Genomic DNA, 14441 nt, shown 5'->3' with positions numbered 1-14441 from the left:
CCACCGTCGGTCCCGTCAGTGGAGCTGCAGTCGCTAACCTTGTACTTGGGCTCTTGTGTTAATGATAAACCTGGGGTTCTGGCCGCCCTCTGGTTACTGCTTACCCTCCCTTAGGGGTGAGGCTGGGAGTGGTTTGTCACTTTTAGTGACACGGTTAATGTTAAGATAGCACATGTCAGCTGCTGAGTAGTTCTCTTTCACAGAACAGTTTCAAATTTGGGGGGCTAAATGCATTAGCATAGCAGATTTGGGTCCCTGAAGAGACTTGTGGCTGGGCGCATGTTAACATTTCCTAAGACTTGCTAAGTGGTTAGCAAGAAGTGAGAAGTAAGATAAGCAAGATTCTTTGGAAGGTTTATGGGCTCTGAGGGTCTAGGTGTATTTCTGATATGCCGATTTTGTGTGTTTAGGATGTAAAACCATTTTTTTTAAAGGTCCAAGATTTGCCTCCTTGTTATTACTTTAGGGACTTAAAATTGTTGTTTTCCTCTAGACCTGAGAGCTTTTTGGGGAAAAGTGAATGGAGCTGTTGGGTTCCTCAGGAGTCATTCATAAAGAATAACTCAAACGAGAGATTCAAATTGTGCAAGAGGAAAGAGAGAAAAACTTACTCATCTGATTGCCTTCTTGTTAGAATTTAATGAAAAGAGAAATGGGTGGTTTTTAACTTATGTATTAACTGCCAACGTATATCTTTGTTTTCCCCTGTCTGAGGAATTTCTCGTAGAAACTTTCAGGCAGAATGATTGGGTATTTCAGGGAGCTTAGTACAGTATTTCCTAACCAAAAAAGCAGATGAAGTGGTTTCAAGGATTCATTCAGAAATGCAGGGAGTAGGATGAAACTTTACTATTTATTTTGTCAAAGATTTTAGACAATGGATACTTTTTTGGGTGAGAATTGCCCTGAAAAATGATCAATAGTGTTTTCTGAATAGAACAAGAGTACTGTTTAAAACCTTTTGAAAAAAGGAAAGTGCTTTTTAAAAAACTTTGTTAGAACCCCCCCCCCCCCATAATAGCTATTACTTAACTGAGCTCCTGCTTATGGTGGGTGATACATGGTCTCATTTTCACTCTTACAGGTTTTAGAGAAGTTATGTAACAAGTGGTAGAGTGAATATTTGAACTCTGCTGGGTGGTACTCCAAAACCATGTCTTTTATATCAAGGAGGTAGCTTCATGATGTGTAACATAGAATCTGGGAAATATATGAAGTGCTAAAATTACATGTGCTAAATTTTTGAAGCAAGTCTTAGAGGTATCTGGTGAACCTAATTGCTTCAGTTTGCCTTCAGCCTTCTGGAGCCAGCATAGTATGGCAAGTGGAAGGGAAGGAAAGCTATTTAAGTGAGCAGTAGAGATGGAGGAGGGAGTGGTGACCCCAGTCTGATGACAGAATCAGGCTACCTTCTCAACTATTTGGACTTTAAAGAAGAGCAGCAACCTGATGGGAACTGGGTAAATTAAATATTGGCAATATGTGGAGGAAGGTGCTCTTTTCTTCTGATCTCTAGAAGGGCTCTATTTGCTGGGATCTCAGGCTCCTCATGTGCCCACGCTTCATGTTTCCCAAAGCTTCTTTACCTCACATACATTCCATAGAGTATTCACACTATAAAATTAACCCTTCTCGTTAGCCCTTTTCACTTCTCCCCTCAAAAACAAAAACAAACAAACAATCAAAAAACAAAACCTCTCTTTTTCCTCTAATGCAGCACTCTCACCTAGGTGAGAAAAGGAATACCATCTGCTATTAAATTTCTCTGAAGTGGATGTCTGATAGCTTCCTTTTCAGGAATGTGTTCTTGTTTCACTCTGGTGAACTTCCATGCAGAGTGGGACAGAGTATTTTCTGATTTTAAATCTGCATAGCACAAACTAGACCATTTGCTGTTTTTCTCAGACTAAATCTGGAAGGAGAGAAAAGGGAAAAAGTCTTTTTAATCACTCTACTCCCTTTTTGATTAAAGGGAAATTACTGCCAGTTTGCAGCTTCAGTGAAATGTAGAAATCCTTATTGGTAGAGGGCAGGTGTCTATCTTACAAGTAAAACTCATGTGACTCAAATTCCAGGGTCCATCTAGATCAGGCTGTACGCTGCCAGATGTCTGTCAGATGAATTGGATGTCCTAATCTTTGTTAGAAATCCAGTATCTGAAAGTCCCTGTTTAAAGTCTCGGGATCTTTAGAGGGGTTTTCAGTCAGCTCCCTATCCAGTTGCTTTATTCCCCCCGGGTTTGAGCCAGTCATTGGCTGATCCAGAACTTCCTTCTCTTGACTACTATAAGGTAATCCAGAACCCATCCCTGACAGATATTTTAAACTTCCTACCTTTAGTGCCTGCCATCTCCATGGTGAAGCGGTTTGTCATTAGGAACTGAGGTATGCTTAGAGAAGGTAACTAGGCATCAGTGTTGACTATAGATAAAATGGTGAGGAAGATGAGGTTTTTGTGCCTAACTTCCTTTACCTGACTTTGTCTTACTCAATACAAATAGATATATTACAAATAGAGAGGCAGCATAACCCAGAGGTTAGGAGCGTAGGCTTTGGGTAGACAGTCTGGGTTTAATATCTGTGTTCCACCACTTAGAAGCCATGTGATATGGGGAAGTGAATAACTTTCTCACCCATAACTTTCTCATCTGTAAAATGGGTGATGATAATATCTGCTTCATATGGTGGTGAGGATTAAATGAAAGAAAGCAGTAAAATGCTCTGTACAGTACCTCAGTTTAAAAGTTAACTGTTATGTATCCTACTAGTTTTGCTTCCAGTTTTAGTGGATATAACATAAATTGCTAGTGTAAGCTTAGTTTTCATGGTTGTATGAAATTTCAAGTTGAAGAGAACATCCAGAACAGTTTATCATGGTATGGTCTGTGGTTCATCTGTATCAGAAATCACTTAGGGTCCTTGTTAAAAATGCAGGTGCCCAGACCCTACTCCAGACCTTGAAAGCTCCCCCACCCACTTTGATTTTGCTGAACTCTAAATTTGAAGAAGAGTCACTGGAAGCACAAAAGGAAAATAGTTTGAAAACTCATTAGAGAAACGGGCACTAGTACAGTATGTATAAAAGTTATCTTTGCAGTCTGGCTGGCTGATACCAGGTTGTGTTTTTGCTGATTTTTCCCTTACTTTGCATACATTCTGTTGTGTATGAATTTGTTTATTGAGATTGGGGAGTGGCCAGAACAGCCACAAAAGATGGACTTCTCTGGACTAATAATTAGGAAGTAGGGTACCAGAACTTCATATTTGCAACATGTTAGGCTTCTGCTTTCTAGTATTTTGTGAAGTACACAGCTTTAAGAATTCAGTGTTTCTCTATATCTAAAAATAGATTTTAAAAAAGTTTCTATTGTATAGCACAGGAAACTATGTTCAATATCTTGTAATAACCTTTAATGAAAAAGAATATGAAAATGATTGTATGTGTATATATATATATATATACACATGACTGGGACATTGTGCTGTACACCAGAAATTGACACATTGTAACTGACGGTACTTCAAAAAAAAAAAAAAACCCCAGTTCAGTGTTTCTGTAGCATTTGGAGGATTGCTGCTAATTTCACAATTTCAGAGGAATCCTTTCTGTTTATAATATCTGTATTTTACAAACATTGAAGACGAGGCAGGTAGAACCTTACTATTAGTTCAGCGTCTTGGCCAGTAGAATTTATATTGAATTAAGTTCAATTTTTTTCAACTTTGAACTGCTCTGTGTGTTAGTAATTGTGCAATACAAGGACGTAAAGAGGGAATTCCAGAGACTCACAAATCAGCCATGTAAGACAGGTACATAGGTATATAAGAGTGCTTTGGGCTCTTAGAGGACTGAGTAATTCTGAAGGGAATGGGTATAGAGTTTCTGTCAGAGGAGATGGCTTTTGATTTGGGTTGGAAAGAGAGGAACCAAACTTTACAGTTGGATCATAGAGGTGTGAAAATATATATATATATCGTATTCAGTCATATGTCTTAACATGTGGAGTATAGGACATTGGGGGAGTAAAGAAGGCAGGCAGTTGAAAAAGAGAGTAGAAAGGTAAGTTTTCAGAATGACCTTGAATAGAATGTAAGAATTAGAATGTATTCCATAGATAATACTTTTGGAGCCAGACTGTCAGGGTTCAAAGCTTGGCATCACCACTTAATAGCTGTTTAGGCAAATTCATTTCACCTGTAAGAAGGGGCTGCTAACTAATAGTACAGTTGACCCTTGAAAAAAACAGATTTGAATTGCCCTGGACCACTTATATGTGGATTTTTTTCAGTTGTTGTACTATATAGTACTACATAATCTGAAGTTTGTTGAATCTGCAGATGTGGAATTGTGGAACCGGAGGGCCAACTCTAAAGTTACATGCAGATTTTCTACTATACAGAGAGTTGGTGGCCCTAACCCCTCATTTTTCAACTGTTTTACAATAGAGGATTGTTAGAAGGATAAAATCTTTGTAATCTCTGTGTGGGTATGGGAAGGAATCTCTTGATATTAGCTGTTTTCATATCATCTTTGTCATCCTCATCCAAGAGTTTAGGCATTAAAAGTTAATTTATAATATAAATAGTATTTACATTCTTGGAATGCATAGAGTTGATAAATATTTAGAATGAGTAGGCTATGAATTTGAGATGGGAGAGACTGTAGGAGAGTGACCTCACAAAGGCATTGAGCACATGAATTTAGGTGGCAGTGGCAGTGGGAATGGCAAGCACGGAGATTGAGGAGACTTGGATTTGGTAACCTGTTGGATGTAGGCATTGAGAAAGGGGTTGTTGAGGATAATCCTTTGGATAGTGGTACTAATTGAGAGAAGCAACACAGTGGGGAATGCCAGTTTGGGAAGAGAAAAATGAGCTCAGTTCTGGACATTCTAAGTTTGTGCTCTCAGGAAATCCAAATAATTTTCTAAATTCTGGGAAATACAGTTTTAGATTTTGGGGGTACAGTTTGAACTGGAGGCAAAAAGTTGGGACTCATTTATTTCAGCTCAGTAAACATTCATTTAACCTGTACTTCATGCTAGGTATTTGCATGTCAGGGATTCTTGAAAAGACTGCTCACTAGGATGGATAAGATGATAGGAGAATGCTGAGGTTAGAACTCTGGGAGAAAACAAGCATTTTAAGGGTAAAAAGAAATGCTAGTGAGGAAGCCTGAGAATGTGGCGGAAGGAAAGATGGTAGAATAGTGTTGAGAAAGCCAAAAGAAAGATTAGATTTTAAGGAAATGGTAAAGATTTTTAGATTCTGTGACGATAACAAGTAGGCTGAGCCTGGAGAAGAGGCTTTTGCCAATTTGGCATTACCGTCAATTTGCTGATCTTTGAGTAACATGTTGGGAGCACAAATCGGATTAAAGTGGTGGGTGAGGAAACAGGTAATGATTATAAATTACTCTTACGGAGTATAAATTACTCGTATGTCACAGGAAGGAAAGTGACAAAAAAGGATGAAGAGTTGAGCTAAAGTTCATTTGTTTATTTATAGAATGGGGAAAACTGAAGCATGTTTTATAGACTTAGGGAAAGGATTCACAGGAGATTAAAAGATTGCAAGTTCAAGAGCAGGAAAAAAATAGATGGAGCAAGGTCATGGAAAATGTGAGAGGCAGCGGGATCCAGCACATAGTGTAGTCTGGAAATCTCAGAAACAACCGAGGACACTTCTTTCCCTGAGGATGGAGAGGAGGTAAGGGTGGATGAAGATGGTAGATAACTCAGCAACAGATGGAAACGAAGTTGAGATAGTAAGCTGCTTCGATCTACAAACTACTTGAAGAAAAAAATAGTATGTTTGTCAAGTACTGTATTTAAAATTTAAAATTTGTTATGACCAAAGTACGTGTACATAATTTAAAATATCAAAAAGCACTAAACTTACAATCAGATAAAATGTTCCTCTGCCACATCTGTCTCCACTCCCACTTCTTGCCCCCTGGAGATAACCACTTTCACCTTTAAGTGGTTTCTTCTGGTTTTTACCTGCATACTTCTAAATAACATACTGATATAAATTTGGGTCTTTTTTTTTTCATAGACAGTCTGACTAGAAGTTTATCATTTTTATAGATCTTGTCCAAGAATCAGCTTTTGGTTTCATTAACCTTGTTTGTTTTGTTTCATTGATTTTTGCTCCTATCTATTTTCTTTGTTCCACCTGCTTTGGATTTAGTTTGCTCTTATTCTAGTTTCTCAGATGGAAGCTTGAATTATTGATTTGGGACCTTTTGCAATAGAAGCATTTAATGCTGTCTATTTTTCTCTAAGCAGTTGTTCAGTTGCATCCCACAAAATTTGATATGTTGTATTTTCATTTTAATTCATTCAAGATGTTTTCTAGTTTCCTTGAAGTTTTTTGTCTTATGGATTATTTAGAAGGATTTTTTTAAATTTCTAAGTATTTGACGGTTTTCCAGATAGCTTTCCCTTACGGATTTTTTGTTTGATTCCATGTCAGAGAACATGTTTTCTATGAGTTCATTTCTTTTAAATTTGTTAAGGTTTGTTTTATGTACCAGGATATGATCTACCTTAACAAATGTTTCATGTGTCCTTGTAATGTATTCTACAGTTGTTGTGTGGAATGTTCCATAAATGTCAGGTAAAATTGATGGTGGTTTTTCGGTCTTCTGTACTCTTGCTGATTTTCTACATGTTTCTATCAGTTACTGAGAGAGAGTTGAATTCTTCAAATGTAATAGTGGGTTTTTCTTTAATTTCTCTTAGTTTTTGCTTTGTGTATTTTTTTTTAATTTGCAGAACCATTTAAACATTATTACGTCTTTCTGGAATTGACCTTTTTATCATTATGCATTTTCTTTTAGCTCTGGTTATTTTCTTATTCTGAAGTCTACTTTGATTAGTGTTTGTATGATCTATTTTTTCCATCCTTTCTATGTTATTCTGTATTTCCATCCTATCTATATTGTATTTGAAGGACATTTCTAACAGACAGCATACAGTTGAGTCTTTTTTTTTAAATCTAGTCTGATCTCTCTTTTAATTAACGTGTTTAGACTCTTTACATTTAGTGAAGTTATTATATTTAAATATAGATTTGCTATTTTATTATTTGTTCTCTATTTTTCCCTACTGTTTTTTATTTCATTCTCTCTTATCTACCATCTTTTAGATTACTTGACTGTGTTTTTAGTTATCTATTTTAATTTATATATTGCTTTTTGACTCTGTATAGATTTTTGTTGTTGTTTGCTATGAGAATTACAATAGACATACTTAACTTTTCATTTACATCAGGTAAAATGTAGAAATCATGTAATCAATTCTTTGGCCTCTTCCCTGTATGTTAGAGTGCTTGTGTGTATCTATACACAATGAAAACAGTACAGATTGTATATATGTTTGTATGTATATATCTTCACAATTTGCCTTTAAGAAATTGGGCATGATAGTAATAATTGTTTACAAAGGAAAGGAAAGAGAGTAATATTTGAATTCATGCCTCATGCGTTGGATGCATACCTTGAAGGGGGAGGGTGTAGCTCAGTGGTAGTGCATGCCTAGCATGCACAAGGTCCTGGGTTCAATCCTTGGTATCTCCACCAAAAGAAATCAATAAACCTAATTACCTCCCCCCTAAAAAAAATTAAAATGGCTGCATACCTTGAAATTAGACTGTATCTGTTCCATTTCATAAATGAGAATACCCAGGCCCAGAAAGTTAAGTAATTTAGTACTTCAGAGAGTTACTAAATGTGGGATTTTGACTTATGTCTATTTAGTTTTGAGGCCTATGTTTTTAAAATCTTGTCATAGTATTATGTAATATTACTTACATATTTAGCCAACATTGAATACCTGTTACGAATAGGTATCATACTAAGCTGGTTTAAAAGAACACAAAAATACAGCATGATGTATCCTAGAAGTTCCTCCCTTTTTCTTCTAGTTTAAGGAGTGTCTAGTGTGCCTCTAAGACCACCTGATATAGGATTGCCTTTATTCTTAAGGGGAGTATAGAAAATAAATACACTGATAAATCAGTGGATGGAGTGATCTGGGAAAATTGATAAAACAGTTTGGAAAACAGCATTTGAAGGAGAAATATTTTTCAGCCTTTTAAACCCACTTCTTGATTTGGTAAACACAAGTATTACACTGTGATGTTAGAAATTTCAAAAATAAAGCAGTGGTGATTCTAGAATAAAAAAATTTAATTCCTGAAAAATACATACTTTTCTATATCAGTCATGTAACATCAGTGTGGATGGGTCTGCTTACTTGCCAACAGGCTTGCCAGTCCCACATAGTGTGCAATCTGAATTTTTTTTTTACCTATGGAAATCTGTTTTTATTGCCAGAAGTACGGTTTAAGAAATCAGCTTTGCGAAATAAATAATCAAGAGAGGATCAAGTTTGTTTATTTTTGAGGAGCAGTAAACTGGAAGATGTTTTCCCCTGAAATTCTCCAGATTATTTTTTGAAAATTACTTTGTTAACTGAGTCAAGCTTAAATTATAAAAAATATCCTTGGAGATATTTTGGCCAAGAAGAAACATAGCAAAGAGAAATGTTCCTCACATTGTTTCAAATGGAATTTTCAGGCATGTCATTGTGAAAGTGTTTCCTTAAATCATCTGTCAGAAAAAAAATACTAGATGACTACTGCTATTTTTTTCTTTGGAATCCTTATCTTTGAGTGGTTTATTGGGTCAAAGATGAAGAATATTAAAGCACCAATTTGCTTTGTCCAATTTTTTGAATTTTTCCTTTGTTTGCTTGAAGTAATATTTTTCTAGGCTCTTGGTTATAAATGATAACCTATCTTAAAGTAACTAGAATGACAGTAGAAGTGGTGAAGTTCTGAATAACCAAGAGCTTGGATAGATCTGTCCATGAAGATGAAATGGTTTCAGGATACATTCTCATAATTATTTAATTTTTCATCTGTGTCTGTCTGTTAGCTTCATTCTGTCCTGCTGTCTCAAATCATCAGGTATTTATTGAATACCTGTTGTGTGCTTGACACGATTTTAGTTGCTAGAGGGACAAGTGATGAAATAAGACGGACTCTTATGTGCTCAAGGAGCATTCTTTCTAGTGCAAGGACTTGTTCTATGTAGCAGGGAACAAGACCAGAGACCAATACAGACTTTTTTTCATCTACAAGACCCATGAGGCAAGAAAGCTTCTTTCCCACTAATTCCAGCTAGAAAAATTCCAGGGAAGGACTGTGTTAGGTTGTGTGCCCGTTCTAGAATCAGTTACTGCACCCAGAAGGATGAGGTATTGTTATTAACTAAATCTGGGTCATTTACACACAGTATTCAGGGACCAGAGTCTGTTACAAAAAGAAGAGAAGGGATGGGGGAGGGTGTGTACAAGACAAGCGAAGATAGTAGCTCTTCCTTGGTGTTTGAATTTTGAAGTTTGATTTCTTGTATTCAGTGCTTCAAATAAACTTACCACATATGCCAGTGCTTTACTAATTTTGAAAACTTAAAACTACGTCTTTCTCCTCATTTCTAAATCTAAGATAATTGTGATCTTCAGTTTGATATGCAAAGAACCAGACAAATAATTTAATGAGTTATTAATTGCTTTTCACATAACTCGTCATATTGATAGGAAAATTGTACTCTTGTAGATTATAAAGACACAGTTTTGAAAGTTAATGTTATATGGTATTTTAGCTTGGGTTTGTTCAAAAGAAGATCCAGAGACAAGGATTTGTTTGGTTGGTTCTAGGAAGGGACATTGAGGAGGTAGTGAAGAGACAGGAAAGGGGCAAGAGCCCATAAGAATGCATTAATAAGAAGTATACCACAGTGGGAAGAGCCCATTCCTACTAAGCACTTCTGATAGATCATGTGGAACATGGCTCAGAATTGTCTCCCTGAGGAGATGAGGATGCTAGAGTATTTACCCACCACCTCTTGCCCCTCAGTGGTTGAAGCTTTTAGGGATGTTAACTCCCAGCCACTTTCTGCTTGCCCTGCTGCCTAGTTGTGCGTGCTCCTTCAGTTAGAGAAAGTTCTTAGGCAGAGAGGGACGAATTGTCCAGAGAACTGTCCAAGTGCTCTTCATGGTGTCTGTGAATGAATATGGGTAGGACATTGTTTGATTCATCTATAAATGGTGAAAGATAACTGCATATCCTCAAAATAGTTGGGTTTTTCTTTTGAGTTTTCACTAAAATTCTCGTGTATTGCTAGAACCACAAAAGTACCTACACTTACCTCCCGCCCCAGTTCAGCTCATTTGGTATGCTTATGGTAGTTAACAGTCTGCTGAAATACAACCCCAGAAATTTCAGTGACTTAAAACAACAAAGGTTTATCATGGCCGTTGTAGGTTTGGTGGCTTGCTAGGAGAGGTTTCCTCCACCCAAAGGCTCAGAGACCCAAGTTGAAATTCCGCTGAGTCCTTTCGGTCTACCATGTAGACAGGAGAATGCATGGAGAAGGGACACCTGCTCTTGTGTCTGGTTTGGACTTGTTACGTCAGTTATAGTGCATGGCCAGAACCAGTCACATGGCTCAAGCCTAACCAGAAGGAAGGCACTGTCTCTGACCCATTTGGCAATGAAGAATTTTCACTCAGCTGCAGGATTTCATTAGTTTTAATACTGGTCTCCAAGTATACAATTAATTACTGTTTTCTTTATTGATAGATCACAAACAGTAAAAATAAAGAGCAGTTACTTAGTTACTCACCAAATGGAAGATTCTTACCTGAGTCAATTTGGCATCCAGAAAAGAAATGCAGCAGAATTTCTTAATTTCATTTTTGACCAGTTTTGGCTTCACATAGTGTTTAAGTTTTCAAAATGTTTTTTTCCAGTAGCTAATTTATTCTACATGACTAAAAGTACAGTTTCATATAAAATTTTACAAATTTTCATAGATTCAAGTATGTTCTCTAATCCAATCTAAAATTTCTTTTAAAAATAAGAGTTGAGGGGGAAGGGTATAACTCAGTGGTAGAGTGTGTGCCTAGCATGCATGAGGTCCTGGGTTCAAGCCCCAGTACCTCCATTAAATAAATAGATGAATAAACCTAATTACCTCCCCCTCCATCCCCCCTGAAAAAAGATGAAATAAATAAATAAATAATTTTTAAAATAAAAAAATAAGATTTGCATTAGTTTCATAATAGGGAAGTGTAGATAAAGGGGGCCTGCTTGCTTAGCATTTTCAAACACACAATGCTGAGTAATTGAACACCTCATTTTGTCCAGTATAAATGAAAATCCTTCTCAGTTTCAGCTGAAAAAATGAGGAAAGCAGCCAGTAGGATAGGGCATATTAAACATGAGGCCTTAGCTCAGGATACATTTTTATGTTCTTTTTAGGTGACTTCAACATCAAATCTTACTTTAAATGAAACATGTTCCCTTCAAAATAGAAAATGTTTATAATTATGTTAAGGAAGTATAAGCTGTCAAGACTTTCAGAGAGTTTTAGTTTCTATAGGAGACTGTTCTGTGAAAACAATAGGTATTTTATATTCTAAATAGGAAATTATAATATTAAACATTTCTACTATCTTAGAAATTCTGATGTTCTCTACTCCAGTCAATTTTCAAATTACTGAGGTGTTAAGAAGACTGTAAAGAAAGCTCAGGGACTCTATGCCAGGCATTAGGCTTACTAGGAGTAGGTAAACCATTTCTGGAATGGGCCAGATAGTAAATATTTTAGACTTGTGAGCCATATATAGTCTTTGTTATTGTAGCAAGAAAGTAGCTATAGATGACATGTAAGTTAATATGACTGTGTTCTAATAAAACTTTATTGACAGACGCTGAAATTTGAATTGTATATTATTTTCATGTCACAAAATATTGTTTTGTTTTTTCGCCCAACTTTCTAGAAATGTAAATACCCAATCTTAGCTAGATAGCTTATGAGTCATAGTTTACTGACCCCTGCTGTACACCATAGATAAGATGATGGAGATGGGACTCCTTCCTTAAGGATCTTATAGGCTAGTGTGAGAGACAAAGAGATGAGTTCAGTAGATTGTGTGGCAAGTGCTCAGGTGTGTACTCAGTCCAGTGGGAATGTAGAAGAAATATATTTGGCCCAGAAAATTGAGGAAACTTTCTTGGAGATGATACTTGAACTGTGTGTTAAGATAGGTAGTCCTTCAATCAGGATAAGAAGAAAGGAAGTTGGCCATTCATTCTCTCTCTCTCTCTCTCTCTCTCTCTCTCTCTCTCCCTCCCTCTCCCTCTCCCTCTCCCTCTCCTCCTCTCCCTCCCTCCCTCCCTCCTTCTCTCTCCCTCCCTCCCTCCCTCTCTCCCTCTATGGCCTGGCCATATTGACCATGTTTGATTTCTTGAGCAAAAATACCCTTCTCTGCCTTAAGTTCCTTAGCTTGAAGAGCTCCTTCTGCCTCCAGTTAATTCATGCTCATTCGTCAGCTCTCAGCTTGATAATGCTTCTGTTTCATAAGATTCTGGAGCAATCTGTACTTTTCCTTTCTTAAGACTCATTAGGCTTCTGATTGCAGTTTGCAATCTGCCTGTTCCACTAGGGATATGTAAATAAGCATAGAGCTTGATGTATTTTGGTTTCTTTTAATTTTTTAATTAAATTTTTTAAAATAAAATATTTTAATTTTTTAAAATAAATTTTAAAAAATAAAAATAATACATCTGCCTAACTTAAAAAAAGTTTATGCCTTTCAGAAGGATTTAAAATGAAAAGTAAATATTCCTCTCCATAACCAGTATTAAGTTTTTTGGATGTTCTTTCAGAATTTTTATGTGGTGATACACATATCACCTCACATGCATATATTTTATAAACTTTTGACAAATTTAGTGGAATGATATCATATTGTAGAGTTATACCTATTTTTATTATTAGAGAGTTTTTATACACAGAGCTACCTCCTTTTTGGAAGAACTATATTTTAACCTTTTTTGAGATATAACTTACATAGGGTAAACTTCACTAATTTTATTGAAATTGTATTCCATATGTAGATGTATCATAATTTAATAAGTGTTTATTGAGTGCATAAGATATTGAATGCATTGTGCCTCAACATGGATTAACGAATGTCTTTTTAGTATCTATTGACTAAGAAATTACACAATGTAAAAAAAAAAAACTACCATGAATTCAGAACCATGGCCTCTGTTTAAATGTATTAAACATAACTGTTTATTAATTTTAGTCATACATTTAATGTATAACCCATAAAGCTGGCGCCTCCTTCCCATCTCATGATCTGAGCTCCAGTTCTGGGCCCCTTCTGGGAGGAAACTGCTTTTAGTACTACAGCTTGTATCCATCCATACCTTTTCTCTGCTCTCATATACATATATGTACATCTATAAAAATATTTGGTGCTGCTTTTTAAAAAGTGGCAGGAGAGGTATATATGTAGGTTAATATTGGAAATTATTATAAAATATAATATATCAGGGATGATTCCAAGTACTCTGCATAGATTTTTAAAACAATCTTCACAAAGGTCTTAAGAGACTTAAAAATCAGCCTTAAAAAGACACTTTAAAAAGTCTTAAAAAGAGACTTAAAAGTCTTAAAAATCATAATTATCCCCATTTGTAAAATGGGGAAACTGAAAGCACAGAGATGTAACATACGCAAAGTCATACATCTAGTAAATGACAGATCAAGGTTTTTAGTCCAGAGAGTCTGACAGAGCCTCTGTTTTAATGACAGTATTCTACTGGCTCTTTCTGGAAGCACTAGGAATAGGAAATAAAGGCTTGGGGAAATTTGGAGACGTTTTCAAGTGCCAGATTAAGATTATCGATTCTCTTCATTGTGTATTGTAGAATCATTGGAAACTTTTGAGGAAAGTAGTAATATGAACAAATGGTAGCAGAGTATAGAATGGGATGGAGGGAGGGAGAAGCTGAAGGCAGACTAGGTTGATGCAAATGTCAAAGCAAAAAGTGATGAAACCTGAAATTAGGACGGTAGTGTAATGGGTATGGAAAGGAAGGAGTGATTAGAAAGGTATTGTATTGGTGAACCTGACAGTTTTGGTTTGAGAAGGTTTACAGGAGAGGAAAAGGTTATGTAATTTCGGGAGGCCAGTAGTGCTTCTACCTCAGGGCTTTTTCAGTTGCTCCTCTCTCCAGTTGGGTCACTCCTTAGATACTCTTTCCTGTCTCCTATGTCTGTTCAAAGGTCTCTAGTCAAATGTCACCCCACCAGAAAGGCCTTCCTTAACTTCCATATAAAATGGCAGCCTCATAGAGCATGCTTCTCTGCCCTACTTTTTCTTTATTATTAGCACCTAAAATATTCTTTGTTGGTTTTATGGTCTCACTTTCCCTATTAGATATGTTTTCCAATAGCAGAGACTTTTCCCTTGTTTGCTCCTGCATCTATAATAGTTACTCAGTAAATGTTTATTGGATGAATGTCATGGAAGGCAGGCAACACAGGAGGATGAATAGAGAAGGTAATAGAAA

At 36.3% G+C, this 14441-nt stretch overlaps 1 protein-coding gene across 1 annotated transcript in view; it reads left to right on the top strand.

The window, feature by feature from the left end:
- FAM117B (family with sequence similarity 117 member B) overlaps positions 1 to 14441 on the top strand; it is a 59242-nt gene that overhangs the window by 954 nt on the left and 43847 nt on the right. The window lies entirely within an intron of this gene.

The sequence above is a fragment of the Camelus dromedarius genome, chromosome 4 (assembly GCF_036321535.1).
Source record: "Camelus dromedarius isolate mCamDro1 chromosome 4, mCamDro1.pat, whole genome shotgun sequence".
NCBI classification, from domain to species: domain Eukaryota; kingdom Metazoa; phylum Chordata; class Mammalia; order Artiodactyla; family Camelidae; genus Camelus; species Camelus dromedarius.
Note: the sequence above shows the minus strand (reverse complement) of the source record. Positions and strands in the feature narration are given on the sequence as shown.